Below are 14,340 nucleotides of genomic sequence, written 5' to 3'. Positions count from 1 at the left end.
ACACAATCCCCAGTTAAATACCTTTCCCAGCAGCGCAAATCCGAAAAACGTTGGAAAAACCGACAAAAGTGCGTCCGCTGACCCCTAATAAATAAGCCCCATTCTCTAATTCATTGTTATTAGATTAGAGGACATCTACCATCAGATATACTGATGACTCCTATAACTCTAAAACGTCCTTTATTACTGTATACAGTTCTCTATTACTGAAACACTTAAATTCTATATGCTAATGAGCCCGACAGAGCTCAGGCTTACGCCACCTGGACGCCTCTTGGCATCCAGGAAGCAGATATCGTTCAGACTGCCATTGACATCACCCTTTTTCATGGGCAACCCCCTTTAAATTCGGAGGCTTTGTTCAGACAAAGAGACCTGAACCTATCCAAAGATTCTTCTCCGAACCTCTGCTTATAAGTGTAGGTTTTTTGACAATGTGGGACCACACATTCATACATTTTAATACTTCTCATCCCATTGTAAACTTTTAAAATGTACAAAATAAAGACTTTCAAATTTAATTATGTAGTTTCTCCAGCTGTAACCAGATGTAGAACCTATAAACATATAAATACAGGTGGAACATCTACTTTTTTTCAACCCATTAAGTTTTTGCAGTAGAACTGCATAAAAACTGAACTTGGAACTCAGCCTTACAGTATAAAATAATTATAAATGTATCTGTTCAGCTCCTCCTGCTCTATATCATGCTGCCTGCAGGTGGAACTGTGTTTTAATGTGGCAGGTCCCCTTTAAGTTCCAGCACTGTTTATCACTGTGCTCAGAGGGTCGGCTCCAGGTTTCACCAGGCGCCGGGGCGACAGAGCCTCAGTGGGCCCCTTTTCAGCGAACTCACATGGCGGCATTAAAAATTCAAAAACTAAAACAGTCTCCTGTTCCCTAAAATATTGCCTAGTTTTTATGCCAAACAGCTCCCTCATGGTTATTTAATGCACAGAACCCTCATGGTTATTTTATACACAGCCCCCAAATTGGTTATTTTATATAAGCCTCCCTCACACGTTATGGATTCATTAGATACAGCCCCTCTCACCCCCATGGATTCCTTATGTACAGCCTTATGTGGACCCCAGCAGCTCTGGGCCTGGCACTTGCCCAGGTATGCCCAGTGCAGGCGCCGGCCCTCAGTGTGGAGAACATGGGGTAGTCATTTCCCTCAATATTTCCCCTTGAAGTGTAGACCTGGCAACATGTTCTAGCTGAGAATCTCCAACCAGGTTATACACAAATCATAGGCATATTGTACAATCTCTTTATCCCTTCATGAACTCAAATACCTTTACCCAAAAGCGAATTTTCTAAAGTGTGTCAATCGCTATGGAACAAGGCGGTTTCGTCGGATTAGTATTGTTGACCCTGTTCATGCTCAGTCAAATGCAAAAGTGTATAAAATTCTGCACGTCGGCAAGTCCATTCAGGTGGGAAGAGGCTTACAATGTAATAAAAGCCATCACTCCACACTCCAAGGATCCATAAGATGCAGTCATGATCTTCCGATTATGAGCTATGGTAACAAAACGTAATACAATCCTGCTCTGCAGAAACATAGCGCAAGCAAAGGAGGGAAAACACACAAAATGCCAGACTTAGCTACAAGCATACAACACATTCATCCAGTACTAATGTAACACTGAGGGAGAAGAAATTGATTGAATTCCCTTACTAGTCACTGTTTTCCTGGCATTTAAAGGAAATTTCCAGCCAAAAGTTAAAACTCAGCTAAGGGAAAAATATCCAATCGTCTGCATGAAAGAGCAGCAAGACTCCATGGTTATATCATAATCCGTGCCGAACTCTAGTACACATTGTTACATTATTCTGATGACAGGCCATTGATATACAAGACCCTGACCCTATCTTATTTGCATAAAATTTGTCTTATTACCTGTTTCATACCTGCAAGGTCAGGACCCATTCAGACTGAAGTGATAGCACATCAACGAAACTGTACATGTCATGCCATCATCACTTTTGTGGACTGGAAGTCTTAGGGAGTGTCTCTGCATGATAATGAACATTTTTGGAACATCCCTTTAATTCACCGTATGTTTATGATTCGATGTAGAATCCATCAGGTTAGGGCTTGATACTATTACTGTGTGTGTAAATAGAGTCTTAGTCTACCTGCTTACAACGTCTGCTTTCTCGGGCAACCAACCACTGATCCCCAGTCCATTTTTAGAGGTCCCTGTGGCATCATAGAAACAACTGTCCGAGCCCCAAACATGGTCAGGAGAGTGCATTTAATGGCTTGTGAAGGTATTACTCGCGACTAGGGTTGTCACCTTACCAGCCTAAAAATTACAACCCACACAGGAGTCGGGATTCAAAAAATGGCGATCATAAGAGGAAGGTCTCAAAAAGAACCGGCTACTATAAAACCAAAAACGGGGAACCAAAAATAACTGTCACTATAGGAGGGGAGACACAAAATAATAGTCACCATAAGAGGCAAGACAGAAAAAACAGCTACTAAATAACAGTCACTATAGGAGGCGGGACTCAATAAAATGGCTACTCTAGGAGCTGGGAAGCAAAAATTACAGCTACTATAGTTGGAAGGGCCACAGAAATAATAGTCACCATAGGTGGGAGAAAACAACAATTTTAGCTTCTAAAAGGGGGTGGGACACAAAATAAACTGCCACTATAGGAGGAGGGACAAAAAAATGCCTACTTTAGGAGGGTGAACCCAAAAAATACAAGCCACTGTAGGAGGCGGGACACAAAATAAAAGATAACTATAGAAGGCAGGACAAAAATAATGGCTACTAAAGGAGGAAGAACCCAAAAATAAAAGCCACTAAAGGAGGCGGAAGTTTAAAAAAAATGGCTCCATGGACTTCTACTATCCCTATCCATATCCCCCATGGAGGCATGCTGTGATTTCATGCGATCAGATACATACATGAGGTAGATGTAAATGTAACAGGACCTTAGATGACATCTCCCTGGTCACATGACATGAAGTGCCCAATGATGTAACAGAGCCATCTCAATGTTCCACGCAGCAGTATGCCTGTCAATCAGGACTAGGGAGGCAGGGCAGTACAGTGAACCCTGCATATACTGGACTCCATTGCTATTATTATACTCAAATCAGATGATTTCCATTTAAACTGATTTTTTAGAAGGGCAATGATTTTTAATCATAGTTTTTAATGAAGTCTTTATTTACAAGGGGGGCTAATTTAAACGGCAGGTTCTCTTTAAGGGGTTCGACATCCATCTACAGTTCATGTCTAACTATAGGACTGATGATCCACAGCTATTCACAACCAATAATGTGTAGACACATGTGCTTGTCTTTAAGTTATATGGTGCAATTCCATCATATGTATGTATCCAGCTCACCTAACATACAGTTGTATCATGAAGATCAAGGTTGGAATGCACAGAGCCATCTGCTTCCGGCTGATTGGTGCCAAGTGCTGGCTATTGGCCCTTCCTGGTAAGAATTTGCTGGTCTATCGATGTAAAAAAATGGAAGACCTTCAAATTAGCTGACTAAATAAGCCACTTCAGCTGACAGCTATTCCTTCAAATGCATGTTTTTTTCCAGTGGTGAGAGAAAATAATTTTTCATAGAAACAAAAGATTGGACATGTTGAAATCCAGCATGCCTGATTCTGAATCGGCCAACATTTATAATAATTTATCTAGGATTCTGGATGAGGAGAGGAGAGCAAGCCCTCCCCAGTCACCAGTCCCACAACTTGCATTCCTTCTACATTATAAGTTGAGTAAAGGTTAGGGTGCCCCTTATCATAGAAGATAGTTGTCCCAACCCAAAAAAATAGTTGGTTTAGTCAACGTCAATCTACTGTGAATTGACATTCCTACCGCCAACAAGGGTAAGAGGAGGTAAAACCCAACCACCACCCAAGGGCACAAAAATCCTAAAGTGGAATGAACAACTACGACGCCACTTCTGTTTGTATTCATAATATTTAGACCTCTGGCAACAACAAGGAAAAGTAAAACATTTTATCTCATGTGTTTTTGTAAAAACATTACAGTGTGCTAGGATGTGCTCACATTTAAGAAAGATCCTATTCATGCCCAGTGATGCCAGACAACCTCCCGGGAGACCAAGTGTGACAAACAAAACTTAACCTTGTTCCCGACAGTCGTTGTGCAGGGCACAAAGAGCATAAAACCTGCCAAAAGATCATCAAGCGAAGATGAACACCTAATGCAGGTAGGATATTGCAAAAGTTAAACAAACACAAGATGGATTAAGAGCATTCATCCAAAAAATAGTAACCAGGAGATGTCAATGGCTGTTTTTGTATGGGCTGGGTGGAAAGATTGTCTTGGGTCTCCAAGTGGTTCCATTGAAGTAACTTGTCCTGAGACATTTAGTAAATAATCAGTAAAAATCTTTATTGATCTATTCTAAAATTTTTGCATGAATTGGTAAGTTTCTTATAAGAATTGGACAACCCATTTAACATTTACAACATTGTCATATAACATTGTCATGTCTATTCATGCAAACTGACATTGTCGCTCATGGAATGGGACTCCAAGAACTTCCCACATGTGAACAAGACCTATGGGGTGGGGTTATCCTGCACAAACTCTTTAAAAGGAACCTGTCAGCAGAAAAATCTAATAATGACTAAATAAAACTCTTCCAGTATGTTATCAAGCATTCTGAACATGTTCTAGATCATGAAGGTTGGAAAAAAAATTATAGAAGGCGGGACCCAAAATAAACAGCCAGTATAGGAGACAGGACTAGAAAAAAGGGTCACTATAGGAGGGGGGCCCAAAATTTCAAGCCACTAGAAGTGGCAGGACACAAAGCTTGACTTCAGCAATGAACTTTCCACCTTTGTGACTTTATACAACCAGTTTACATGTCACTTCAAAGCAGATTTTATGGATGATGCTACTTCTCAACAAAAGGTTGGTGGTATATTCGGTCAATTTCCGTTGACAGGTCCCTTTAAGAGGATAGTCCAACTTAAAACAGGAGCTTCCCCATGTGCTGTTTATATATCCATTATTTTAAACATGTTGAATACATGTTGCAAAGTAACTAAATGGGGCACATTTACTAAGTGTCTGAACGCTGCATTTTCACCGGGTTCCGCGATTCTTTTCCGTTTTGCCCTGAATTGCCCCGGGTTTTTGGCGATCGGATCTTGTTGCATTGGTGCCAGCTTGCATGCGAGACAAATCGGGGAGTGTGGACGTCAGACAACCCGAGTGATTCGGACAAACCGCGGAATTTAAAAAGCAAATTGTGTCGCAAGATCAGCACTCACATGCACCGGGAAGAAGAAGGTGAACTCCGGCGGACCTCAGCGGGTAAGCTACACATGCAGGAAATTGGACGCACGATCTCAGGGAATCGCGGCAGACCCGAATCCTCGTCAACAACAACGCACGACGGGGAGTGCGACGGGACGAGTAAGTAAATGTGCCCCATTGTGTCTAAAAAGCAACTTCAGTCATTAACTAGATCAACCTAAAGGGGTATTCATAGAATAGGTCCTAAATATTACATTGGAAGGAGGCCATCACTTTGCACCCCAACACATCAGCTGTTCTCAGCCGCAGATAAACAGAGAATGGAGCTGAAAGCAGACGGCTCCATTCTCTGTGAAGTGGTGAGACAAGGTTACAGCAGATCAGTTTCCTTTAATTTAAATGGGACCTTGGTGCAGTTCCTCAGTTCAGCCACTACGTAAAGAATGGAGCTGTCTGCTTCGTGTTGCAGTCTCTCTTTATCAGCTGATCTATGGGGGTGCTGGGTGCTGTACCCCCACTAATCAGATATTCAGGACCTAATCTATGGAAATTCTTCAATATTTTTCACCTAGTAAACCCCTTTAATGCTACAGAAGTAAAAGCGCTATTTTTTTGTTTTCAGAACATATGAAATTTAATATTAGCACTGTAGGTTTTTTAAATGGCAAACTATGAAAGTGGCGTCTATTCATGATGTGTTCTGTAATAATAAACTTCCTTCCTTCCCCATTGTCAGACTGTCAGGTATTTCCAGAACAATAGCAGTCGGCACACAACTAGGAAATTAGGTAAATTTTAACTGAAAACGTGTCAATTCGTTATTGAAAATAAACCTAACACACTCCATTCATAAGACAAATTTAAAGTGCTGTACTCGCATTGGGAAGCATCATTTTCGCTATGCTTCTAGAGGGGTGTTAAGGTTATATCAAGCTACACACAATGGTAAATGACACAATGGTGTCTCTACTACCGGTAGTACCCCAGCCCTACCAATCATTCCCTATGTCTCTGTACTCTGCTATCTCTGGCAACCCCCTAGAATGGAGAGGCTGCGCATGCACCACCAACATCTCCATTAGTTTGGCAGTACTTTCTTGATTGATTGGGACAGGGGGTAACTTTAAATGCTATACAAGGGCTAAATGATATACAAGTCATGAGGAGACCCAAGTATTTTAAAGGAAATCTACCACATCACTTTTTCTAAACGAAATCTACTACGTCACTAACAGTGATTTGTAGATAAAAACCTAAACGCCAACATACTTTTATCAAAGATATCATTGTGAGGGAAGGGCCGGAAGAGAGGCTCTGGTAACACCCCCTGAGCCCTTAATTTTAATTTACATAAAGATTAAAGATTAAAGTAAGCAGCCGGTGATTATCTTTGATAAAACTATGCCAGGTATGTAGCATTTTCACCTCTACAGAGACTGGTTTTGCTTTGTAGAGGTTAAATAATGTGGTAGAATTTCTTTCAATAAAAAATGGTCATCCTTGATTATACAGATTATATTACAATGTTAGGGGCCAGGAGTGTAAAGGGCTATTGGACGGGTGAGCAATAATTTTTCTGATCCTGCTCCTGGTTCCAGCGTTGCAACGGTCATTGGTGCTCAACTAGGCCAGAGACCAAATGACATCGCCAGGGGCCCGCGAGGTCACTACCGAGAGTGTCAGGGAACCGACTACCGTCTCCACCCTGGAACCAGAATACATAGCAGGGCAAGTACTCTTTATTATTTGTTGCTTATCCATATTTTGGCCCATGTACTAGGATTACTGAAAAACCCCTTTAAAGCTCCTTTAAATAATAAAATATATAACAGGGCCCACCGTTTCCTGCATTTTTTTGCTTATCCCTTGCAATAGTCCCAATAGGGTTTTCCTGGACAATCACTTTAATACTAAATGAATGCAGATAAATTGAGATGTTTTCAGAGATTCAAAGAGATCAGACTACACTTAGACCTTTGCTGTAGTCTGCAATCATGGAAACACATAGGGGCACATTTACTAAGGGTCCGCACCGCGCATTTTGGTCGGGTCTCCCGACTATTTCTGATTTTTGGCCGGTATTTGGTGCACATTCGGGGGGCATGGCCAGCGGACAACCCAACTGATTCGGACCGAGCACGGGATTTAAAATTCAAATTGTGTTGCAAGACAATGCACTCACATACACCGGGAAGAAGAAGGTGAACTCCAGCGGACCTGAGTGGGGAAGCGACACATGCAGGAAAATGGACGCACGATCTTGAAGAATCGCGCCGGACTTCATCCTCGTCGGACAACGCACCTTGGGGATCGTGACAGGACGGGGTAAGTAAATCTGCCCCATAAACTTGCATTTGGAGCTGTATACACACAAAACTGTAGTCAATTTTAAAAGAAGATAGGCAGAATTGGTTCTTTTTTTATTTTAGATGCAAAAGAAAAAGGTGTAGTTTTTTATTTTATTTTTTTTTATTTGTAATACAATAGCATAAAAACTTAAATTATGCAACTTTAGACCTGCACTGCCTCTATCCTTGTGTCATGTCTGTGTTTCAGTGTTCACTGCACCTCCCTCATTCCATTCATGAATCAAGATGCACAAGAAGGAAGTATCTGAAGTTTGCTTAAGCTCAAGAATTGTCGGAAATATGAAATAATTTTGATATCATTAGGTTTCAGCTGCACCATAAGCTGCCATCTATTAAGCCTACTGGAACCGCTCTGGAGACATTGAAATTGACAATATTTAAATAGCGCCCCCGGTGTCCACATAATTGCCCATCATCTACCTCTGTCACCAATCAAGTTCTCAGGATGGCTGCTTCCATGGAGACTGGGTGAATTTTTTGTCACACACTGTCATGGACTGGAAAAAAAATATGTCATGTACCGTGTAAAGATTATTAGCGCATTCACCTACTGTAATATAAAGAAATAAGTTGCTAAAAATTTCAGTAAAAAAAGTTTTAACTCAAGAACTTGCTGTCATCCATTCAGACATGGTTTACTTCCAGTGGACAAAAATCAGTGTAATGGACCACTATACAGTATTTTTCGGACTATAAGGCGCACCTGATCATAAGGCGCACCATCAATAAATGCCTGCTAAAACGTCTAGGTTCATATATAAAGCGCACCGGATTATAAGGCGCACCTGATTATAAGGATAAATGACCAGCAGGTGACAGACCTGTGCACAGTTCAAGGCAGGTGTTGTCTGTAAGTACGGTTCAGATATAAGGCGCACTGGACTATAAGGCACACCTTTGATTTCTGAGAAAATCAAAGGATTTTTTTGTGCGCCTTATAGTCCGAAAAATACGGTACTTAGTGTTGAGGGTTTTTTTCACAAATGTAGGCACTCCATAGGAAAATCCCGCTTCAGAAATCTAAGGTTAAGCAGCGGATTTTTATTGTCACAGCCATGTAGTTTCATATCCGCAGAGGGATTAGCCCGATTTAGTCGGTGTCATCTGCAAATTGTTAGCTTAAATATGAGCTTATTTTTTCCAGTGGACGTAAAAGAGATTAGTAAAAAAAAAATGTATATTGTCTTTGGATTTGTTACGGATTTTTGCACGGAAACCTTTCCAAAATCTGTGTCAAATCCTACAGGTGTGAACATTTCTTGCTGTGTAGGTTTCAGAGCTGTGTAATAGGACAATATATAGATGTCTGTGTCCATCTCCTGACAGGACAACCTGGCATCCCGAAATAATAGGTCCTACAGATAGACAACAAGCAGAGATCTTGAGTTTGTACTAGAAAGTAAGGTTTATTACGCTACGTTCATACCTAAAGTGGGGGATGCTTATACTGATGGGTACAACCGAAGCCCAATAAGACTATAATGGGATCCGCTGGCTTTCCATGACGATGCCCATCATTTTACATCTGGAATTTTTAACAAAATTGTGAGGCAGATGTGAACACTGTCCTTAATCTGAATGAATAGAGAGGGGTCCTCTGTTCTGGATCCTCATCCGTAGGTCATATTACTAAGGTCTCTTATTCTAGAGGACAAGTCCAGTCTAGTTTCTTCTGTGGTGGGGCTACAGGAAAACTGACTGGTTTTGCCTATTTTTAAATTTTTAATAAGTTGGGGGTTACCCAAAATGGAGACCCTTTTTTAAATCTTGTCATCAACCAAAATGGGTGACTTATTGGACTTGTCAGGACTTTCTGCAGTTTGGAACAGCTGATTTTAAAGAGGGGACGACTTAGAGGAGACCTTAACCCAGTAGTAAAAATGTACATAAAAACACATATAAATACCAGTCTCAAAAGATATTTAAAAATTACTGAAATCTCTGTAGGAATCGGCGCTGGATGCCATCTGTACTCAGTACCCATGACAGGACATAACATTGTTTATTTTACTATATCTGTGGAGGCTGCCATTTTGTTTTTCACTCAGCTTTCCACATACTGTATGTAGATTGCAATGGTTTGCCTATTATCAAGACACCCTGAATATAAATTGGGATCATCCAAAGTAAAGACCCCCTTTCAAAATAATGTGGTAAATTAATTAAAATGGTCAAAATGAAAACCTTCTTTGCTGCCCACATCAACCAATCACAGCACTGCTTTCATTTTTCAAAAGCCCCATATGGAATTAAACCTGCGCTGTGATTGGCTGTTATGGACAACAAGGCCCATATGTCTTTAAAACAGTATAATAAATCTCAGATTGACAAAAGGGGACGACCCAAAGATCTATATCTATCTGTGGTTTTGTGGTTCTTAAAAAAATTAAAATGCGCTTCTTATCTCTGCAAACATGGCTGATTCTTATTAGCATAAATCAATACCGTCCTACATCACATACGGCAAATCCAAAAGATGGACAATCAATAGATAATGACAGAACAAATATAAAGATAGAAATAGCGGGAATATGACATTATTGAGCTTTATAATAATGTTTGCCTGCAGCCCTATGTAAAACCATATTGACTAACCCGGCTCTGCTACATCTGATATACTCAGCTATGTCGCATGTGTGTAAAGGCATTATGGACTCCTATTCAAACCCATCCTATATATACCACTATATAGAAGGTTAGTATCGGTCATTATACTATAACGCTGCTATACATCCCCCCCCCCCCCATGTGTCGATGCTCTGCAATATGCGGTCGCAGCTGTCAAACTTGTCCTCCATCCGAGTGGCTTTTATGTACTGCAGCACTTGCCAATTACACGTATATACGCCGCTATATTTCCTGCATAAAGTGCAGCTCTGTCCTTTGTTATGATAGCAAATATTGCTGTCTTGTTTCCTCCTCACCCTATAATGAGCTTATGCATTGATAAACGATTTCTGAAACTCCGATGTACTGACGCCTATGATGTAGCAGGGCTGACCGTGTTTTGTAGAGAGCGCTGAGGATTTAACCGTAAAGACACAAATAATATCACTATATTGGATAACTTGGCACTGCTGCATCAACCTTCTCAGCACTGCTACATCTATAGGCATGATACATAGTATTAATGGTATTAGATGCATACACAATAGATTACATAGGACAACAGGCAGTACATATGTCATATACATGAGCGTCTCACTGCATAGCGGAGTGGGGGGACACTGCAGCGACAGGCATCCTGCAGAGCGATTGGGAAAAGGGGGCACCACTGAGCTGATGCCATTAGCTTGTCTTCAATCTATACAGACAAATACCAAGGTCTTTCTAGCAAACAACCTTAAACATTGTCCAGAGGTCATTTCCTCGTCACATTTCCTTTCCATGCGGTAGATGATCTCTACTATCCAGCGGAGACAGATAAACACACGGAAAAGCTAATGTGATCAACGTGTAGAACTATTTAAGCCTACATGAATTACAGACTAATCAGATTGTGCCGATTTATGGATTTTGCCAGATGAGTAGCAAATCCTTCAAAAGATGGCACAGTAAATAATAATAATAATACACTAGGTAAGACGGAATTAGAGGAGAGACAGAAATATAAGACGGGTAGTTAGTAGATAGATATTAGATAGATGATATACTGATACAATATGAGATAGATATGCGATAGATGGATAGATATGATATTAGATATAAAGATAGATATGATATTAGATAGATAAATGTAGATACAACATGAGATAGACAGGAAATAGATAGATATGAGATATATAGATACATGTATGGATAGATAGATAGATAGATAGATAGATAGATAGATATAGGATAGATAGATAAATAGATAGATAGATAGATAGATAGATAGATAGATAGATATGAGATCGTATACTGTAAAAGGAAATATATAAACAGATAGATATGCAATATATAGATAGATAGGTGATAGAATGAACAAATAAAAGAAAACATATGTAAACAGATATGAGTTAGATTCGGAGACGGAAAAACAGATACATATATACATATATAGATATCTCTGGATCTATGCCAGTATATATGTATACAATGTATCCGTACACTATGCAGCCATGTTCAGCCTTTATTCCCTTTCCGGACTATAAGCAGCCACATAATAAGGTTATAATCTCCAGACAACCATTATAAAAGCCATCTTTCCATTCCCTGATAATACAAATCCATACGTCAAAATAAACCCATACAGCAAGGCTCGGTATGGCGACGGGCACGTGCGGTCATGCACCATTCATACATCAAGAAACGAGCAGGTCTACGGGCGACCCATCAGGGAGGTGAAGGGTTACACCGGTATGACCTTGGCGTGACACACACGCATGCATGTCCATATGACATCCATATGACCGGCCATCACCTGCAGGAGCTGATCCCATTACAGGACCCTCTGCAGCGACATGCAGGGTGCAGATGGCATAGCCCCCCCACATCACATACGTAATACATTATAGCCGCCCATATGTAACAACATATAGATGTGCAGATACAATGTAGCATCATATACATTGGGAGGAATGTGGATTTGTATAGGATGATGGCTGATGATATGTAGAGCAGCTGTGTGCTGCAGGATGCAGGCTGCTCCCTCCCTCCTATCTGCAATGTGACATATACATGCACTGAGGATGATGGGGGTGATAGTACTTACATAGGGTGCAATGCAGCGCTGATGGACACACAGGACAGGGAGCCCTCTGGTGTGGCAGGGGTACAGCTGCTTGCCCGGAGCTGGCGGTAATTCCCTCCTGGTAGGCGCCTGGTCTCTGCACTGGCTCCGCTCTCTGCTGCAGAATTGGGAATCCCGGACAAAATCAAGGCTCCCTGGAGCCGCAGTGCGCAGGCGCGGTGAGCAGTGGCAGCAGCAGCAGCCTCCTCTGCCTCCCTCCTCCTCCTCCTCTCCCCCTCTGCCTCCACTTTCCTCCACTCCTCGTGTTGTGCCCACCCCAGCATCTCCATCCTGCACTGACATACCCCATGCAACTTCATCTCAACCTCTACATCTATTCCATGGGAAATATTCATCAGCCATTTCATAGAATGCAATTTTTTCCCAAGCTTTTGTCCTACATTTTGCTAAACTATGGGATGTTCAAGATGCAGATTAGAGACTGATGCCAGGATAGAGCTGATGGGGCTGTCCTGACTGTAAAAAATGTTCCTTCTAAGTGCAGTACATGAAATACCATGTTATATAATAATACAACTATGGGGCTCATTCATCTTTTTCCCTTACTTGTGCTCTTTTTGCACCATTATTGAATATTTTATTTGCAACTTATTGATATTTGTAGGTTTTTTTAGACATATTTTTGCATAACTCATACCATTTGGACAGATTTATCTTAGTCTGATGCATGTTTTTTTTTGATTATTTAATGATTTAAATTATTGTTTTTTTGATCAATTATTTATTGTTTGATTTTTTTTGAGTATTTAATGACTTTTTGGTTACCTTGGGTTTTTCGCACAATTCTTTGCAACTTTCTCATGCAATGTGCTGGTGTAGCAGTAAACCTGTTTTGTGCCTAAGGGGGCAGATTATTCATACACTGGCACTAAGAGGGAGATTTATCACAGCTTGGACGCCTTAAAACACGCTTACAAGCTGCTATTTCTGCGCCATTCTCCGTGACTCCCTTCCCCCTCTGTGCCAGTTGGGTGGGATGGGGATGGTACCGCGCCGTACAGTGTGCACGTTCAGGCGCAGCTATGGCGCAATTCTATACCAGATCTGACTTGATGTAGAAGAGCTCCGGTGATACAGCGCATCGCTGTACTGTGCAGCCGGCGTCCGTATTTATCAGGAGGCCAGAGCCCCAAGGGAACGGGGGAACCCCTGCATAGTCAGGAATAGATAGAGAAAATGAAGGAAGAAAACAGCCGCAATCAAGTCACCTTTGAGTTGATGGACAGATTTATCTTAGTCTGATGCACTTTTTTTGGTTGTATTTCAACAACTTTTTGAGCGATTTTTTTGGGGCCTTTTTCCAACAGTTTGCTGGTGATCGCCGCGTAGCAATGATCCAGGTTTGCGCCTAATTTATCTTTGCATTCCTCCTCTTCTACAAAAAGATTCAGTGTAACCCAGACCTCATTGACAACTCGATTACATGAACCCCTATCCCAATGTAGGGGCACAGAATGGTAACGCCCACTTGTCAATGCTAGCACTGAAAGGTAATGTTGACCATGGGCAACAGTTTAGGAAAGGGGATCCCAATTTTTGGGAATAGCCCAGAGCCTTTGGTCTTTGTTATTCCACACTGTTCCTGATTATATACAGTATTCTGCTCATCACCTAACACCAGGATGAAGGATTGTAAACCAAGTGCAGTGACATACTGGTATGTGCCCCTTCTGGCAGGATCTGCTCTTCTTTTAGCTTCCTATGGCCTTGTTTTTATAAATAAAAATGATTCAAATGAACCTGAGGGGCTCCAGGCTCCATTAACACCTATGGAGCCTGGAGCCCCTTAGCCTCTTTTGCATAATTTTTAAATCCTTTTTTTTAAAAAAAACAGGGTATAAGAAGCTAAAAGAAAAGCACACCTGCATGTAAATGTACTTGGTTTACAATCCTTCATCCTGGTGGCAGATGCCCTTTAAGTATTGACTCTGGACATTTGCTCATCTGTATCTAATG

General features: G+C 41.2%; 1 protein-coding gene across 1 annotated transcript in view; it reads right to left on the bottom strand.

Annotated features, from left to right (window-relative positions):
* VSNL1 (visinin like 1) overlaps positions 1 to 12,535 on the bottom strand; it is a 107,921-nt gene extending 95,386 nt beyond the window's left edge. Inside the window, exon 1 of the mRNA XM_072143617.1 lies at positions 12,346 to 12,535. The gene's annotated coding sequence lies outside the window, so the exon portion shown is untranslated. The remainder of the gene's footprint in view (positions 1 to 12,345) is intronic.
* Between the last annotated feature and the right edge of the window lie 1,805 nt (positions 12,536 to 14,340).

This window comes from Engystomops pustulosus, chromosome 3, assembly GCF_040894005.1.
Source record: "Engystomops pustulosus chromosome 3, aEngPut4.maternal, whole genome shotgun sequence".
NCBI classification, from domain to species: domain Eukaryota; kingdom Metazoa; phylum Chordata; class Amphibia; order Anura; family Leptodactylidae; genus Engystomops; species Engystomops pustulosus.
Note: the sequence above shows the minus strand (reverse complement) of the source record. Positions and strands in the feature narration are given on the sequence as shown.